Genomic DNA, 16771 nt, shown 5'->3' on the forward strand with positions numbered 1-16771 from the left:
TTTTGACTACGGATTGCTCCGTTTGCCTGATCGGGACAAGGGGCTCGCGGCGGGTATGACAAGTGGACGTGGGGTGCTTGCTCATCCTTGTCGCCTAGTCCAACCTCTGGTATGCCCAAGGTCCGTGTTTGCCCAACTCGTTATGTAAAAGAATTTACAAGGGTTGTTTCGTTGAAAACGTCGGTTTTTTTACCCCCATTTGCCCCAAGGATGAAAATGGAAATTCTGAAAACTTATTGCTCATCTACAGGGCACCACCAATCACATTCCAAAAGATGATTTTGCTACTGCATACAATGTAAGGAGTTCTGGAAACCAGATTTTAGTAAAAAATAAACGTCCTTTAGAACGTCTACTTGGCCCCCCAGGGTGACAATGAATACTTCGGAATTTTATTGCACATCTACCGGACCCCATCTATCATTATCATAAAGATTAATTGATTACTATTTAAAATGAAAGAGGAGTTGGAAGAAGAAAGCGCGAAATAGGGACGGACGGACCACAACACTATACCTGAACTTTCTATAGAAAGTGCGTGTATAATGATTGTTTTAGAAGATTATCTACAATATGAAGAAAGGAAACGGTCAAACAAACATACAAAAGACTTTATTTATTAAACAAATTCTTAGTTTCAGGAATTATTTATCTCCGAAAAGCGAAAAGTTCCTATAGTCTGTTTTATTTTATTTGTGATGTGTAAAAACTGTCCATACCAGATTTAGAGTATCTGTTTTATTAGCGATTGACAGTACCTGTATCGGTGGTTACTAAATGTCCCTAATGAAATAAAACAGATAGGGCCTCTTTAATATCACGAGATATTATTTGAAGTGAACATTAATTGCTAGAACCGATCGAAGCTGAATGTAAATTTACAGACACGAATTATGAAGGACTGATCCGAGATTCGATGAAGGCGTCAGTCCAATTATCCAGCCAAGCCGAATCTCAAACGAGATTAATCTATGCAATGCTGCCCCAGGAAATCTCCTTTAGAACTCATAAACGATTTCTGAATAATAATATTATGTGCCGGGTAGTCGTCAGGAAATGAATTTGCTAAAGTAAATGTGGCAAAAATGATATTGGTGTTTATGAAGGCCTGGATAAAATGTCACAAGCTTATCAACCTGACTGTTCGGAAATCACATAATTTTCTCCGCTTTATTACAAATATCTTCAGTTAAATTTTGTATCCAATGTGTTGTCGCTGCGAAACGAAATCAATATTGATCATTTCACGAATCTATCACCTTGGGCATTTCGAAAGAATCTTTTCTATAACAAGATCATTCCTTACGCAATACCGTTCACAACGCATTCACGTGGTATCTGGCCCCTTCGTATTTAAAGACTAATTTTTCTTTACCTCTCAGAAACCGGGAAATAGTCATAGAAAAAGTACAGAAATTTTTAATATCAAAATTTTGTCATTTTCATAAAATCTCAAAGCATGTTATATAAAAGGTGAAGATAACGAACAGTGATTAATATATGAGCCTCGCCAGATAGAAATCGACCTTATGGCAAAATTTTCACAATTTGATATTTTTATTTTAATTTAGATGTTGCATGACATACTGATTAGGAAATCGAAAACGAGACCTAAATATCTGTAGTAATAACAAAGATATTGAAGTTTGATAATGGCACACTTTATAAAGTTACTTTAAAAAACACCGATATTTTAGATTCAATTGTGACGTCATGAGTTTTTCATAACATGTTCTATTATACATGTATACACGTAGTTTTTTCAATATGTCATAATGATGTAAAACAAAAATACAAATGATTCAGCTTTGTCTCATGAAATTCCTATACAGTCATTCCTCCTCAGGAGCGGGACACGTGACATCTTTGTACGGCGCTTTTACATAAGGTACATGTATGATTTCACGGAAGAGGTATCGCATTCTGTCCTTAGAAAGTCCACCTGGCAAAATAACTTCAGGAAATTCGGTGTGCATGCCATCTAATTCGACTCGTTCTTTAAAAAGATTAATTTGTACTGCTGGGGTATCAAGCGTTTGTTTCGCATATACTATGCCTGGTTCCTCAGCTGTGAACATGAAATGATGGAATTTCCCGATCCCTTTCACCGGCTTACAATATCTATTGAAGAAAGCATCCCACTTGAACCACTGAAAATCTCCACATCTTGCTACCGTATTACTCTTTGCAGATTGCTCTTTTACTTGTTCTAAATGCTCAATGCTGTCAACTTCTGATCGCCGATATTTCTTCTTTAGCATTCCGAAGCAAGAATCGCACAGACATTTGGTATGACCAGCTATCATAAAATGCAAATTTATTTTTTTGTGGAGTCCGTTTAAGCAGCGCCATGCAAGATAATGTAGAGTTGTTTTGTTTTTGTTTTGGCCAACGCAGTTATCGGCGTGAAGATGGCAAGCTGTTTCCCCGTAGCTGTTGGCGTCGAAGTAATGATGCCATATACTCAATGCAGCATTTGGTCCGTGCGTTTTACTTCCATTTTCACCTATAGTTTCATTTTCATCTATTAGGTAATTGGATTGAAGAGGAAAGTTCTCATCACATACTCCAAAAATCTGTACCTTTCGGGGTTGTAGAAAAAAAGTGGTCCGACTTGCTGTGAAGAATGGGGAATAGTCACGTATTGAGAAAAGTCAAACGTATAATGTACTTTCTCATAAGGTACATAGCATGACTGCGAATATCTGCCATGAAATTTTTCAACATCTTGAAGTTCATCCCGTGCTTTAGTAGTACACTCTTTATAGAACTCGCACTCCTGTTTCACTTGGTCTATGTGGTCAATCAGACGCTGTGTGAGTTCCAACTTTGTCTCTTCATTAAATGCACCATCTATATTTTCACGGAGATCATAACAGGTCTTGCACAGGTTTGTTTTGGGTTTCATGAACTGTATGAAAGGTACATACGCATTCCAAGCTTCTTTGAATGTAGATAACTCGACGTACGCGCTATTTGATTCCAGGCAGGCATCTTTGTACTTTGCATGTACTGCTGCTTTACACGGAAGGAGAACTGGTGGCGTGTCGTCGCGTGCTCGCGGGGCAGCAGGCAATGGCAACCCAAACTGGTCAGCGAATCTCTTGATGAACAATACTGCAGCTTCAATTACACAAAATGGATGACCATGGTTTGACTTCCAACCGGTCAATCTGTGAATGCCGTTTTCTTTGAACTGTTTCTTTAAGCTTTTAAATTCCGAACGTCCTATTTCGAAAATAGAGCGCCAAGTACTCTCGCATATTTTCATTCCTTGAAAGATGTAATGGAACCGTTGACGTTCTCGCTTGTTCCCTTTAGTGGTGTCCTCTCCTGCTATGGTTATCTGATCTTCTAACTTGGACAATATATAAATGTCTCTCTCACTTTTGGTAAACTCACGGAGCCTTAAAAGAAAGCTGGTATTCATGTTCTTTGTATGACGAAATGTCAACAAAACAGTTCGTACTGCAGCCACACTCACTTGCAAATAGATTGTTAACGTACAACCGTTCATGATCCACATTATCATCGTAGCTTGGTTGTGATTGTATTATAATGTTAAAAATTTCTGTAATTTGTTTTGATTCCATGGTGCCAAAATTTTAACGATTTGTTACAAAGGTATCAATCGTGATAGTTTTAAGTTCATGTTACGAGTAAATCTACCTTTTAAATTTCGATCACGAAAGCATTGGAATATTTATTGTTTGTTTAATGGTTTGTTTTACATCCCTTCGAGAATGTTTCACTCGTCTTGAAGTACCATACATTAAGACCTATGATTAGCGCTAAGGGCTGTTGTAAGAAGTGCCAACGCCTGCTGCAAGACTGGTTTTAAGATCCTATCCGAAAGACCCATATTTTTCAGTTCAAAATGCCGACCGTTTGGCAAGGGAGCAATCACTACCTATGAAAGTGAAGATGACAGTGATCAATCTCATAAATCCTATAAGCAATACAAAATAGATAGTTGGGCGAAAACGGACCCCTGGACACACCAGAGGTGGAATCAGGTGCCTAGAAGGAGTAAGCATTCCCTGTCGATCGGTCACACCCGCCATGAGCCCTATATCGTAATCAGGTAAACGGAGTTATCTGTAGTCAAAATCAGTGAGCCACGAATGGTCCAACAATCGGTATGAAACACACCAGACAGCATTTGACACATTGATAGGTTGTATTGCCAAACAACCATAGCATTTGCGAAATGCTGAGTTTAAACGAAACTGTTGGAACCCCTGCACCATCAAATTGTTTGTCAGTAGCCTGTCTCGATATAACAAGAGGCCCATTGGCCACATCGCTCACCTGAGTCACCTTGGCCCATATCTGAAGACTTTCCATATATATTTGCATGTAAAACCTTAGTCCCTATTATGACCGCCAACTACCCCTGGAGGCCACGATTTTTGCAAACTTGAATCTACAGTACGTCAGAAAGTTTTCATGTAAATGTCAACTTCTTTGGCCCAATGGTTCTTGAGAAGAAGATTTTTAAAGATTTTCCCTATATTTGTATGTAAAACTTTGACACCCACCCCAGTTGTGGCCCCATCCTACCCTCCGGGGGCCATGATTTGAACAAATATGAATCTGCATCATGGCAGGAAGCTTTCATGTAAATCTCAGCTTTTCTGGCTTAGTGGTTCTTGAGAAGAAGATTTTTAAAGTTTTCCCCTATATATTTGTATGTAAAACTTTGATCCCCCCTTGTGGCCCCATCCTACCCCCGGGGGCCATGATTTGAACAAACCTGAATCTGCACTATGTCAGACAGTTTTCATGTAAAAATCAGCTTTTCTGGCTCAGTGGTTCTTGACAAGAAGATTTTTCCTATATATTTGTATGTAAAACTTTGATCCCCTATTGTGGCCCCATCTAATCCCCAGGGCCCATGATTTGAACAAACTTGACTCTGCATTATGTCAGAAAGCTTTCATGTAAATCTCAGCTTTTCTGGCTTAGTGGTTCTTGAGAAGAAGATTTTAAAAGTTTTTGCCTATATATTTATATGTAAAACTTTGATCCTCTGATGTGGGTCCATCCTACCCCGGGGGCCATGATTTGAGCAAACTTGAATCTGCACTATGTCAGAAAGTTTTCATGCAAAAATCAGCTTTTCTGGCTCAGTGGTTCTTGAGAAGAAGATGTTTAAAGATTTTTCCTATATATTTGTATGTAAAACTTTGATCCCCTATTATGGCCCCATCAAACTCCCGGGGCCCATGATTTGGACAAATTTGAATCTGCATTATGTCAGAAAGCTTTCATGTAAATCTCAGCTTTTCTGGCTTAGTGGTTCTTGAGAAGAAGATTTTTAAAGTTTTTCCCTATATATTTGTATGTCAAACTTTGATCCCCCTTGTGGCCCCATCCTACCCCGGGGGCATGATTTGAAGAAACTTGAATTTGCAATATGTCAGGAATCTTTCTGGTAAATTTGAGCTCTTCTGGCCCAGTGGTTCTTGAGAAGAAGATTTTTGAATGACCCCATCCTATTCTTGCATGTTTGTGATGATATCCCCTTTGAAAGGGACATGGCCCTTCATTTGAACAAACTTGAAAGCCCTTCACCCAAGGATGCTTTTGGCCAAGTTTGGTTGAAATTGGCTCAGTGGTCTGGAGAAGAAGTAGAAAATGTAAAAAGTTTACAGACGGACAGACAGACAGACAGACGAACAGACAGACGGACGACGGACAAAATGTGATCAGAAAAGCTCACTTGAACCTTCAGTTCAGATGAGCTAACTTGCGTATCGAATCAGTTGAGAGATATAAATTCCATATGTAGGTGATATTGGAATATTGTTACATAAATATGGGAAGTTGACGATGGAGAAGCTGAAATCACCCCGTTTGTCATATAGTTGAGGTGTTAGTTTGCTGTTAATATTTACTTTCAATAAGATATCTAAGTAGGAAGCAGAAGTGGATCACTATATTTATGTCTTAATCAAAGATTTCTATATTTCTCCTTCAGATGGATAGATTTCTTCTATGTGCTGTGGTTGTAATTATGCTACTTTACGTTGGTTTCTCAGGTAAATTTCTTCAGCATATTTATTTCATTTCATTATTTCAAGTATGACGGAAATGTCAGTTATCCGTGTAGATATAATTATGTGAAAGGTTTCTTTCGTTTAAATGTATTTATGATCAAAAGTACTTTTATCATTTGATCCACTACATCTGTAAAGTATTCAGTGCGGTCCTCATTTTTTTGTTTTGAACACCTTCTTATTAATGCATCAAAATGATACAATGATCAATATATACATTTTTATTTTATATTCAACAGTATAATTGTCATATTTTTATTTAGAATCTGCTGCATCGAATACTACTGCTGGTGCATCCGGAGAAAATGGAGGGACTGCTGTCACCGGAAGTATCTTGGTCGTTGCTGTTGTTATGACTATAGGCCAATCCGAAAACATGAGTTATCTTTCCTTGATCCGGAACGTAGTGCGCTTGCATAACAGTAGGTAAAGACTTCTGGGTAGTATATTCGAGAAGCTTCATTATCAACAGTGCAGAAGGCCGCGAATATATTGCTGTATAATTTTACAGTAATCACGCCAACAAATATGTTAACGTTAATAAAAAATCTTAATGCATAGGTTTACTTCATACACGTGAAAATAACCAACTTTGCATGTAAAAATAATAGAAAATTAATGTTGTAAGTAGAGGGGGACACCCCCCCCCCGATAGAATGTTCTATCATTAAACTGATGTAATTTCCTACGACAGGCCTGTCCCGAGACGCAGTTAGATTATTCTAACTAACCCCCCCCCCCATTTTCCAGTGTTTTATAACTGAAATTAGTATATATCATATATTGCATACATTTCCTCAGGATTTTTAGCCCGTGTTTTAATAAAGTTAGATTTAAAATTAAATATCAGAAGTTCAATATCAATGTAGTACATTCAGCGATGAAAGTTCTGCCACGATGTACGTCTAGGTATGTCGGACTGACACCTCTAGATTCTGAAAATGTCCATCTCCTTCGATTGGTGAGTAAAATTTAACCCAGTCTGATTAAAACCAGCCCCCCTTCTCCTATCGTCGTAGGAGAAGGGGGGCTGGTTTTAATCAGACTGAATTTAACCCAGCCTGTAGGCCTACTTGTAAATGAAACAGAGGCCACTGACAGATTTCCAGCTGTCTGCCCACAAATTTTATAGAGTTTCAAATACAAGTATAACTATAAAGAAATTCGTCGTTACAAACCACCTTTAAACTGACATTTAGACATGCAATGCTTTGAAAATAAAATAACGTATAACTGAACGCCCTAAATTTATAGTCGGCAAGAGTATGTGCCTGTAAATACAGCCATTTTGAGTAAAATATTTGGAGTTTTACTCAAATTATTTTGTAAATTTGTGGCGAAAGGGGGTGTCTAAATCTGTCATTGCAATTTCTGTTATGACACGATACATGAAGCATTATATTGGGGGGGGGGGGGGACGACTTACCTATCCCCCATAGAGTACATTTGATTTGAGAATATCTCGGGGGGGGGGATCACACAGAAAAAATAATTTATATCAGTCTAGCAATATTGAACAAAATTAATAAAAAACATTATTTAGTTACCTATTTTACTGCATTTTAAACACATCAGTTGATATTGACAATCCTAGTTTCATGCTGCAGTGTACAAAATGATTTGCACGTCCAGGTACTTTGGAGAAAGTTACCCAATGATTGCAATCTGGTTTATTTTTGAAAGAGTCGATTGGTGGTGGTGGTGGAATGATTTTAATCCTGATAAAATAATGAGAGCGTTGATTTCCTAATTTAATTGATTTCTTTTTTATTTTGAAAAGAGGGGGGGGGGGGGATGTTATGCAAGATCTTTGCACCACAGGCACTCGAAGTTTTTAATATCTATAATAAAGAAAATTGCCTACAAAATAATTATGTCAGTCGTTATTGGAGACATATATGTAAACAATTAAATGAATGTCTGGGTGATTTTCAATTTAATTTTTTAAATCCCCCGAAAACCACACCCGACTCGATCAAGAAATTCTTTTTTTGTTTCCATTAACATTTTCTTACTCTCTCGTACAAATGATTTCAACTGTTCTCGATTTTGAACAGCGCCCATACTAATATAACTATATATATATAATATATGCGCAGTCTGACTGTGTTACTACCCGGAAGTTGTCATATTCACACTAAATGTAAGAATACAAAGAGAGATAACTCACGTTTTCGGAAAGGCCTATAGGAAATCTGATCACGAACAAATGATACAGAAGCTGTATTAACTGCCTATTATGAAATTTTAACACATCTAGATAATGACTAACACCAATGGAATAAAATCAAAGAATCATGACAATTGTTGGAATCTTTCAAAGATGTTTTTTTAAAATCAAAATATATCATGTATACATGTATGATTGAATCTTAATGAATTGGATTTCTCTGAATATGACTTATTTCTCTTCTTTGATACAATACATGTGTGATTTGATAAAGGATATCGAGAATTGAGGATAACAGAAATTTTTGTTCGATATTACGAGTAATTGGGGCTAGTCAAGTATCCTTTCCCGCATAGTTAATGAATATCATTTTTCGAATAAAAGATAAGTAATATTTCGTCGGACCAAAATATCATCATCATCATCATCATTTCTGCCTGAAAAATAGGGGTCGGTTAAAAGTTTTGGTATTTCGACTAAAATACAATGAGGCTCGTTTTATCAAGGGACGTACGCCTGTCGGAATTCTACGTCCGGGATAAATCGGATCTTACGCTGAAACTAAAGAGGCGCAAATCAATCAAAAATTGCTCCTTTAACCTGAATCTTCTACTATAAGCTTTTATGTCTGTTTTAAGTTCTTAATAATTTATCAGAGGGGTAAATGCATAAATTAGACGTTTAGGCAGTAACTTTATGTCAAAATTTGTGATGGCTCTGAATGACAGATTAAAAACTTCAGGATTCATTGATATATTAGAGGGCGATTTCTTGGTAATTTGATTAAATGAGTTGTAAATACTGGTAACTAATGATTTCGAGATTTGCATCTCTGGCCTGGATTGGATTTGCCTCTTCCTAAAAACTAATACCACACTCCTCTTCCGGTGTACGTTGTTTCCTCATTTCTTTAGATATTTCGTTGTTTATGAACACGTACGCGAATACGGAGGGCGTTACTACTTTCAACAATGAAATATTCACACTAAGCGCACTGACTCTCATTTGCACCGTATGTCATCCAGTTGTCATTCCCCCAACTTCCAAAGGTGTACCAAAGGGTTAAGCCACCCGAATCTGCCGCATCTGCTCTACTCCCACTACTTTCCAAGGACAAGGATAAATCTTTAAAACTCACTTGACAAACAGAAGATATGGTGCTTTATTTCTACCTAAATGTGTTACACATCTTTACTATCCTTAGCCATGTTAAGTAAAACATTATCGGTTTGTCCAGAGGTGGGACACGTCAGTCCCGAAAATTTGACAATCCAATTGTCATTTCCGCACTTTATATGTGTTTTATATTTGACCTACTACCTACTCAGTGGATCCGACACTATAAGGTATCGGGTATTGTTGCTCTCTTGCTCTGAACACCAGGAAGAAATGGCATCAGCTTATCAACTGGACGATTTAGCTATCTAACATATTTTACTTGTTAAATATCAAATTGAATTTGCACTACTCTATTTAGAGTATTATACAAAATAGTGTAAACATCGACAAGCTTTTCGAAAAATTCTTGCATGATCATTAAAGAGTATATACATCACGTGGTATATTTTCACCTTTTCAATAATGGGACCGATGTGTATGAAGTATGCAAAACTGATGGGAATTTCTCGATATGGGTTTCAGTCACCTTCTATAAAAGGAAGTCTTTTCTATTCTTACAAACTGACAAGCAAATACATTTGCTGACCCCCGTGGGGATCCGGGTTAGAATAGGTCCTCAGTACCTCTAGTTCGTTGTAAGAGTGGACTAAATGGGGCGGTCCTTGGGACGAGACCGCCAAAACGGAGGTCCCGTGTCACAGCAGGTGTGGCATGATAAGATCCTTCCCTGCTCAATGGCCGTAATCTCCGAGCATAGGCCTAAATTTTGCAGCCCTTCACCGGCAGTGGTGAGGTCTCCATATGAGTGAAATATTCTCAAGAGGGACGTAAAATAATATTCAATCAATCATTTATTGACTAGCACAGGACGTATATGGGGAAGCCTGGAGTTTATCATACCGACATGAAATGTATGAAAATGTAATAAAACCATATCTGATACACTGTATGAACACTATAATACAAGTGTAACAATAGGTGTGACTGATAACAGAATTAAATTGAGTATCCTTCCATTAACGACGTGACCGGTCAGGAAAAGCCAGAAGTAAAAAACTATATGAATCGTCAAACGCCTGTGTTGATTTGGTTTAGATAAGAATAGACATAAGACATTTTTTTATTCATAAAGATTCGTTATTAGCATTATCTATGCACTATAATGAATCAATATTGATAAGATTAGTATTTGAGTCTCTAAATCGTTATGGACCGTTTCATCCTTTTTGGGTAGTTAGCGGCACCAACCAAAATGACTGTGACATTGAAAGTACAGCTTTTACGATTTTCAGTCAATTGGAGCTATTACATGTACGGACTTCATTTTATGAATTGGGGTAAGAAATTCATTTTAGAAATTATATCTTATGCTGCATATTCTATGTAAAAGCTTGATGGAATGCTCAAATATTCTGTTTAGTTGTATAGTGCCAGGGCCAGCTAAAAGTCGACCAAAAAATAATAGGCATTTTCCGAATTCATTCCTGCAGATCTTGGGATGTATACGGAATTTCGGGATGAACTTTAGTAGAACTGTAGATTGATTATGTTTGAATATATTAGAACAAAAAGTAGAATTTTATATCCATTGGTTTTTTTGTTTTACATCGACTAAATTTAGAGTTCTATACCTTTACTCTTTAATAGTAAATTCGACCCCAAGCGATGCAATTGCCTTTGGATTGATCACTAAATATCGTATGGATGGTTCCATTTTTCATTGAAGAAACCACTGTCATTGTTGTATTTAATTTATCATAAGGAATGGTCGAGTAAAGTGTTGAAAACTTGTACGTTTTGATGTTGTTGATTTGAGAAAAGTTTTGTGATTTCAAATTTACTAAATGTAATGTTCCAAGCTACGTCTCTAAGAATAAATAACATTACATGTTACATGTCATTTCACCGTTCATGCTTGAAAACTTTCTACAAATATTTTCACCTTCCATATTCGTGTACTTCACAGTACCAGATGAGAATGCGGATTAGAATCAGTCTGTAAATCTTAAAAGGGCGTTGTAACTATATAGAGGTAATTATGGAAGCAGGGCAGAGTTTGATAGCTATCCCTCTACATTTACACTTTGTCATAATTTGATAGATCAGTGGGATGCTTAACATGGAATATACCCCTTTTCCAGACCTTAATGATACCTCTAGAGACAACTTATCAGATGTCCTCTTGTTCCAGTACGAGTCAACATGCAGAAATTACAAGGACATAATGCTTTACGATCTAACCAATAAGGATATTCAATAACGTGGTCCTTGTAAAAGAACGTTGATATGATGACAGTGCATTACGCTGTACAGATGGAGAGAAATAATTACGGGTGTAATGCTTTCCTAACAAATTAATAACATTTTTCTACGGTGATTCGACATTTCTTGCATTAAAAATATGATTATTCTTTCAATTAGAGACGTCACTACGTTTGTTTCAGTTCAAACCATCAGGGAAATCTTGAATTAGGTTACTAGGAAGGTTTAGCTGCTGTTCAAGCGTAATTTCTTTTTACACGAATGTGATTGTTGTGGTAGTATCAGAGATATGGGCTTCCTACAAGTTCTGGCTGATGGATCCCCCTCTCCTCTTTTTCTCTGGTTTACCATGTGGTAGTTTTCCTAGATACGACATCACAGGTGGGTCAACACTTTAGCTCAAGCACTGGACTACTGTGACAGAAACCATGGTTTGTTTCATCGCCCTCAGCAGTAGAATACTTGAATCAAATCGAGTAGTCTACGACTTCCTCATCCAGCATAATCCTACGCTTACGTTGAAGATCTACCGAGAGTATGGTAAAAAGATGATCATAGTTTAATCTCCTGTTCAGTTTTATAAAACATAAGTTTATACAATCGTAACTTCGAAAACGTTTAATATATTTCTAAATGCACAGACAGGATAATTAATATGCTGCACACAAAATAGGCATCTATGCAAAGTGAAGATAACGAACAGTGATTAATCTCATAACTCCTATAAACAATACAAAATAGATAGTTGGGCAAAAACGGACCCCTGGACACACCAGAGGTGGGATCAGGTGCCTAGGAGGAGTAAGCATCCCCTGTTGACCGGTCACACCCGCCGTGAGCCCTATATCCTGATCAGGTAAAAGGAGTTATCCGCAGTCAAAATCAGTGTGCCAAGAAGGGCTTAACAATCGGTATGAAACACGTCAGACAGCATTTGACCCAATGCGAGGTTTTATTGACGAACTAGATCGTTATAACGACCATAGAATTTGCGAAATGCTGACTTCAATCGAGATTGTTGAAATCTCTGTACCATCAACTTGTTTGTCAGTAGCTTACCTCAATTTAAAAACTGACTATACGCAGAACAAGCTCTTGCATATCGAATCAGTTGAGATATATAAACACCATATGTAGGTGATAATGGAATATTGCTACATAAATATGGGAAGTGACGATGGAGAAGCTGAAATCATGCTGTTTGTCATACAGTTGAGTTGTCAGTTTGCCGTTAATGTCTACTTTCAATAAAATATCTAAATATGAAACAGAAGTGGACGACTCTGTGGTGTCCTTTATTTCGAGCTCACAGGGATATATCAAATCGACATATGAATGGAAGCTATAATTGTTAATAGACAAAGCGTCATCAATATATCTAAAAGTCGAATTGAAGGCTACAGCGAGAGATTTTTTTCTTCTCGCGTAGAAGTTTTTGAATAAATTCTGCTTCATATGAATATAGAAACAGGTCAGCTAACAAAGGAGCAAAATTCGTGCCCATGGGAATTCCAACAGACTGTTGGAAGACCTGATCACCAAAGATCACGAATATATTGTCAATGAGGAACTCTAGCATATTTTTTATTTCAACTTCTGAGTACTTGTGCGTGGAATCAGAGTGGTGTTTAACAAAGTAAGTTTTTGAATGACTTATCACTAGATATGAATATTTCCGTTTTTGTTGAAGAAGTAACTGTCTATGATGTCAAAAAGTCTAGTCTTTAATTTATCGTGAGGAATGGTCGTGTATAGTGTTGAAAAGTCGTAGGTTTTAATGTTATTGATTTGGGGAAAATTCTGTGATTTCAAGTTTACCAAAAGTTCTTTAGAATTTTTTAGAATCCACATTTGATTAACACCACTTCTGGCATATGTAGTCGCACAGTAAGTTTGAAGTTTCTCCTTCACAGCTATTAACATTTCGTGAGGAGCAAAGATAGGGGCTTGGTAGAGCACTTACTGGATCCAGCAATATATCTTTCTGTGTCACCCTCTGGAAGTTTATCAAAGGGAAGAGAAACGTATGTGGTTTGTAAATTAAAATTGATGGGAAAAAAATGATTTACAAGATAACGGTCTAGAGTACCTTTATAGTTCCATACTCTGTTTGAAGGCTTTTAAATTCATTCAAAGGTCAAAATAAATCCACTGCATGGATTACAACAATTTCATTTGTGTTGAAAATCTATTTTCTTTTACCTGTGATATTAACGCAACTATTCCGGTGCGCGATTTATTGATACAATAAATTCTTTTCAGGGATAAATTCTTCGAAGTTGTCATTAAAGTTCACAATAGGAAGCACAAAGAAAATTACTGCATACATCCACGGCCTTCTGGATCTGACAGCTACAGATTCAACTTATCAAATATTGAATATCTCTTAAAATACATCTAACAATAGGCTTACTGCAACACACATCCAACGAACGAATAACTCAGTAAATCCACTTCTACTTTAGAATCAAAACAGGGGGGGGGGGGGGTCAAACTGACAGTCTCTCTGTTCTGGGAGGTTTAGATTATAGGATGTTACTTAAGCCAATTTACGCCAAACTTAGTCCGGCTTAGATTGTATTCTCATTTTATCTGATCAATTAACATCTCTGCAGGTCTGACCGGTTTACAGAGGATTATTCCTCCTCCCAGTCACCTGATCCCACCCCATGTATTCTCTTGAATTTGTATCTTTTATAGAATTGTTGAGATTGATCACTGTTCGTTATATTCACTTGTTTATTCTAGAATCAGCAAAAATGTGCTGTGACTTACGTTACTAAGTTAGACAAAGACTTTCGCCATTTACAACCAGAGTCTACACGGCACTCACGCTCAGACAGCGATCATCTTTTGCGGTGTGTTTTTGTACGTATGCGTTTTGATTTGAAGATTGTATTTGAAAAATGCTTTTGGATATTGTCTAATTAATATTTTCCGCGGTACGGAGAATAGCGAAAAATAATTGTCTTATAAGTTCGGAAATAAATTGTCCAATGAAATTTAGTTTAACAGTCACGTGGTGACTATTGGTTTGAGTGATGCTCGAATCGCACGGGATATCAGTTCTAGCCCGTCTTCTGGAGAAGACATAAAAAATATTTACATGCAAAAATTAAATTTTTTGGGGAGTTTAATCCATATGTTATGTATAAACAGTTTTATATAATGCAAAGTTCTTGCATAATATTACGACGGCGCGCTTTTGATGCAATTTGGACATGGTAAAGGACACAGGTTTCCCAATCTGACTAAAGTACAGACCTATATTATTATATATATATAGAATATCACACTCTAATGTTGATCTCGGACCTGGGATTGGCCCCGAGAGTTGATCTCGGCCCGAGCCCGTAGGGCGAGGGCCGAGATCACTCGAGGGGCCAATCCCAGGTCCGAGATCAACATTAGAGTGTGATATTGTTTATATCATATACCTAAAACACAACAAGTTGATAAACATTTTTTTTAAATTGGGTGGGTGGGGGGGGGTCATTGACCCAAACATAAATACATAGTATACTGTACAACGATATTTGACTATTTCATTCCTTCAGAGAGTTTACTTTAATGGTTACGTTTCCAGTACTATTGACATTGTGAAACATGCTAAAGTCTGGGTTTTGTAGCTTTATTCCATTGCTGATTTTTATTTATTTTTTCGGATTTACCAAACTCGCCCGTTTTCAATATTTCATATAATTTGTAAGAGTTGTAGAACTTTGTTTACGTGGCGTCATCGTATGAACGGGAATGTTTACAGATCTGATGCTGCTATTTCTTTGCTTAAGAAATGTTACCTGATACTGAGGTAAGTTTTTTTTACCGTTTCCCATCTGTTTAGCATCTATAAGTCGTTGAAATACGTCGGAAGATAATGGTTCTGCTTTTCTCGTTTTATTGCCAAGTCCTCGGGATTTTAGATTTCAGAAATCGTTTTAAAACAGTTTTCTACATCAAAATTGCTGTAAATTAACATTTTATCTCCATTAGGACCGGGGATTTCTGAAAATGCTTCAGTATCACCCTCCATAATCCTCCTACTGTTTTCTGTCACCTAGAACGTTGAATGTTTTGAAATGAAGTTAAACGTGTTATTGTTCTAAATAAACAATTGTTACTTGGGTTACCCCCTTTGCTTAGATACTCGCTACAATTTAGCGCTGTTTTCAAAAACGTTTTTATTTAATTTTTCTGCTTAAATTAAATTTTGTCGTGGAAGAAAGTATTATATATGAAAAAAATTGTGTCTAACATCATTTTTTCATGTAGTTATGTTAGATTTCAAAAGATTAAAGAAGAAATAGCCATTTGAAATTTGAGGGCGAGACAGCCCCTTGACAACGGGCCGAAACAGAGATATCTCGGCCCTTAGGGTGAGACAGCCCTACCTACTTGCAGCTGTCTCACCCTAGCCAAGATAGGTGTATCAGGGCTGATACACTACTAGGTATATGATATATAATAATATAGGTCTGTACTTTAGTCAGATTGCAGGTTTCCAGACTTAACTTTTCTAGTTTTTTATTTCTGGTTTTTCCTTGCCGGTATCGTCGTCGATTATTCATAACATTTTTCAATTCCACTTTTGGTAATCATACTTATGCTCCAACAGCCCTTTCAAAAAATGAAATTCTTAAAAACAATGCTTCAGTTTTAGACACATTTAATATCTCAGTCAATGGGTCGAATGAATATGAGTTACCGTACCTATACTGGATTCCTAAACTACATAAAAACCCTTACAAACAAAGATACATTGCTGGATCCAGTAATTGCTCTACCAAGCCCCTATCTTTGCTCCTCACGAAAATATTAACAGCTGTGAAGGAGAAACTTCAAACTTACTGTGCGACTACATATGCCAGAAGTGGTGTTAATCAAATGTGGATTCTAAAAATTTCTAAAGAACTTTTAGTAAACTTGAAATCGCATAATTTTTCCCAAATCAATAGCATTAAAACCTATGACTTTTCAACACTATACACGACCATTCCTCACGATAAATTAAAGACTAGACTTTTTGACATCATAGACAGTTGTTTCTTCAACAAAAACGGAAAACGGAAATATTCATATTTAGTGATCAGTCATTCAAAAACTTACTTTGTTAAACACCACTCTGATTCCACGCACAAGTACTCAGAAGTTGAAATAA

At 36.9% G+C, this 16771-nt stretch overlaps 1 pseudogene; it reads right to left on the reverse strand.

The window, feature by feature from the left end:
- Nucleotides 1-1832: 1832 nt before the first annotated feature.
- On the reverse strand, nucleotides 1833-3593 carry LOC125659916 (uncharacterized; annotated as a pseudogene).
- Nucleotides 3594-16771: the final 13178 nt, after the last annotated feature.

Source organism: Ostrea edulis, chromosome 1 (assembly GCF_947568905.1).
Source record: "Ostrea edulis chromosome 1, xbOstEdul1.1, whole genome shotgun sequence".
Lineage (NCBI taxonomy): Eukaryota > Metazoa > Mollusca > Bivalvia > Ostreida > Ostreidae > Ostrea > Ostrea edulis.